This window comes from Fringilla coelebs (assembly GCF_963513975.1).
Source record: "Fringilla coelebs genome assembly, chromosome: 9".
Classification (NCBI taxonomy): domain Eukaryota; kingdom Metazoa; phylum Chordata; class Aves; order Passeriformes; family Fringillidae; genus Fringilla; species Fringilla coelebs.
The window spans coordinates 17,053,723-17,057,346 of NC_140067.1; positions in this window are offsets into that span (position 1 = coordinate 17,053,723).

Genomic DNA, 3,624 nt, shown 5'->3' on the forward strand with positions numbered 1-3,624 from the left:
CGCATTTTGAGTGAGATTACGAAGGAATTTTGAAAAATCTCTAAGCATGATACATGAAATGAAGGTCAATTTTTAAATTTAACGTGATGACAAATGCATTAAAAAAGGCCTTTAAAGGTCAAGACAAGCACTTTATTGTCTGAGGGCTGGGGAGATTATTTAATAAACAAAAAAATTGTTTGTCTTTGGAGCATCCTACTAAAGTGATCTTTAGTTATATTTTAAAAGGAAATTGGTGAATTGAGATGGAACGTACCAAGGCTGACGATGGAGCAGTAGTCAGAACAGAGTGATAAGGATGAACTGGACAGAAGCATCAGCTCTGTGCACAGAGGGAAGAGGAGGAGTCTTGCAAACGCTATGCTGGTAATATGTTCAGGCACATCTCTAGCTGGCTCACATCTGTCTGAATAAAAAATAACACTCCAGTTAAGGGCATGATGGAAGAAAATTTCTTTTTGTGGAAATAGAGAAAAGGGTTTAGGAAACATTGAAACATTGTTTGGTCAATGTTGAACTTAAATACCCATATTGAGGTGTCAGATCTATTGATATCCTAGTTTAGTCAGAAAAGCATTAATGCATGAGTTTACCTTTGGAGTTGTCAATGTTAGTAGAACAGTTTGCTGGTGTTTTTGTTGTTTTTTTGTTTGGTTGGTTTGTTTGTTTGGGTTTTTGGAGTGTTTTGGTTTGGTTTTTGGTTGTTTTTTTTTTTTTATTGTACATTCGATCATCTCTAGGTGGGGTATGAAAGACAGGGGAAAAGAGTCTCCTTTGGAGTCCCTGAAGGAAATTGGACAGGGAAACAACTGTCTTTTAGCAAAGGTAGTGCAGGACAATAGAAAGGAAAACAAAAGACAAATACCAGTACAAGTTGTGCACAGTCTGAGAATGAATTTGAAATTTGATGCTTTTGCTGTCTTTTAATTTTCTCATTCAGCAACAATGAAACAAGGTTTTTGTATTGTCTTGGTGTTTTAATGTTTTGCATTTTTGAATCCCTTAATGTTCTCAGCTAGTCCATCTCTTCTATTTTTTAAATCAGGTTTGTACATATTTCAGTATTGAAATCCATATACCATAATATCATCAGTTGTTCTGGTTTTCACTAGTACCAAAATATTTTGCCAGAAGATACTAATTTTTCATCTACAGCTGTAGTTCATACCATTCTTTTCATATAACCTTCTAATCTGTTTACTGATACTATTTCACCAGTGTGTGTTTTTCTTGTTCTAATTTATGTTTCCAGCTTCTTAATTTGACAATATTCAGATTACTTCCCATTGTTAGCTACTTAGTGTTTGACACTGATTGACTTCCATGTGGTTTTGGTTTCCTAGTCTTCTGCTTATTTAATGTTCAACACAGTACCTTCCAAGCCTGACATCTGCAGTTTTACTCTTAACAAGCTCATTTACTTCAAACCCTGTTTTAAAGCAGGAAGCTAATTAATAGTTATATCTTGCTCTAAATAAAGTTTTTTCTGTAAGCACCACTTCCAAGTCCTTTATTTGTGCTTTGCCGTTCTCTAATGAATACTTACAAAACTTGGCTGTTGTTGCATTTGCTTGTGTCACCATCCAGTGGGATAGTTACTGCTTTGCTATGTATCTGTTTTTCTCATTCATGATCATTACTGGTTGCCTGCTTTATTTGGTTGCTCTAATCTGGTATCCTGATTTCACAAATTGGTTGCATGATAGCAGAAACCAGAAAGCACCAAGGGTAAAATTCTCAAGATCATCAATAATAGTTGGAAATTGTGGGAAAGGGAATTAATGAACAAGTGGAGAGGTTTTAACTCCATTAAATCCTTAAGCATAAAAGAAAAGGACTTAGATGTTTAATTTCAAGTCCCTTTACATTAGGTTGAAATGTATAGATATATGCTTCTAGAAATTTTCTTTTGGCAAATCTTTGCTTTCCTCATGTACCTGTGTTCCATTTTAGCAGGTGGCAGATGGAGAATGAGGATGGATATTGTTTCCAGAAAACTTGGTATGCATGAAGGGAAGAAAGGAATTTGTGAACAGTATGGGTTCCAAGTCTCATTAAGTGTTGTCAGCTATAGCACTTGATAGCATGAGAGATGTAATTCATATGCTTCTGGTGAAACTTCAGCAGTGTAGGTGGACTTGCTACTACTTTTAAGTTGATTTTCATTATTTTATTACTATTTTATTTTCTTTGTCTTTGGTAAAAATCAACAGTTATGTTATGCGAGTTGTTGGAGTTGTTGGTTTTGAAAACAGTAAGTTATGTAGCTTTTGATTGCATTTTTAATTTCTGTAGTGATTTGTGTAAATTGTGCTTACTCACCTCTGTACTGGGTCATTCGTACAGCATTCCTCCTGTAGGAATAGTGAATTTCTGTGAGAGTACTACTGGAGCCAGGGGGAAAGCGTGGAAAAGGAAGGGCTTAACAGAAGCCATTTCTCAGCAGTAACTGAGATGTGCTTCCTGTGTACACCACAAGTTGCTAAGTTCTCAAATGAAAGTCTTGGGGACAACTGTTCTTTGAAACACAAGAAAGGAACTGCTAGTTTTTAAAGACATCAGATACAGCTCAGCCTTCTTAGTTTGAGGCTGTCTTAATTAAATTTTGGGATAAGAGTCTTTAGAAGAGATTGCCATATAAACATTTAAAAATGTTCCATAAAGGAGAAAAAAAAAAAGTAATTGCTGTGACTAATTGAGTAAAATCTTTAAAACCACTGTAGATCTTTAAAACCATCCTTACTCTGTGACCACTGTACCATGTGGTCATGGACTGAGGATGGTGCTGCACCCTGACAAACAAGTGGAGTTAAACAAGGCCGTGCTGCACTGCTGAGCATGAGAAACAATGTGCCAGTCTGAGGCACAAGGCTGTGTTGTGTTGTACAGGAGAAGTGAACGCAGAATGTGGCATTTCTCATGGTGCATGCTTGGAGAGATCAGGAAAGGGAATTTCTGCAGGTATTTCTCATGTCTGTGTCCAAAAATAGCTCTGAAAGAGTTTTTACTGTTAATGTACTTTTTCAAGTCAAATCACTGTTGCTTCTACCACTAATTGCCCAATCTGACAACATAAGATTGTACTTCATTGTACAGCATTTTATGATCTATTTCATTGATTCAAAACACAGCATAAAGGAAGTTCCTGTTTCATTACTTTCACAATGTGGTTTGCAGGCTTCCGGACAGGCCCGGGTGTCTCAGGAGTCTTATGACATGGTAAACAAGCTTGGATTTGTTGTGTATTACTCAATTAGCCGAAAAAATGCTCCAATATTTTGAGCTTTATTCTTGTGATCTTGAGTATTATTTTATGAATAATACAAATATACTATATATTAATAACTAGTAGTAATTTATATGATGATTTTCTTAATTTTGAACTTGAGATTGTGATACTATTTTCTGTTGATGTTTGCTGCTGAAATACTTAACTATGTTAAATACTTTCTCTTAGAAAGCCCAGAGGTTGGTGTCATTCTGATCTGACACCTGTGTAAATCTTAAATTATTTGCACCCATAAAGTTGATATTTGCAGTAAGAACAGAATTTGAAAATTGCACAAGGAAGAAATGAAAAAGCTGCATTACTAAAACCAAATTTCCTGTTAGCTTAGCATCCTT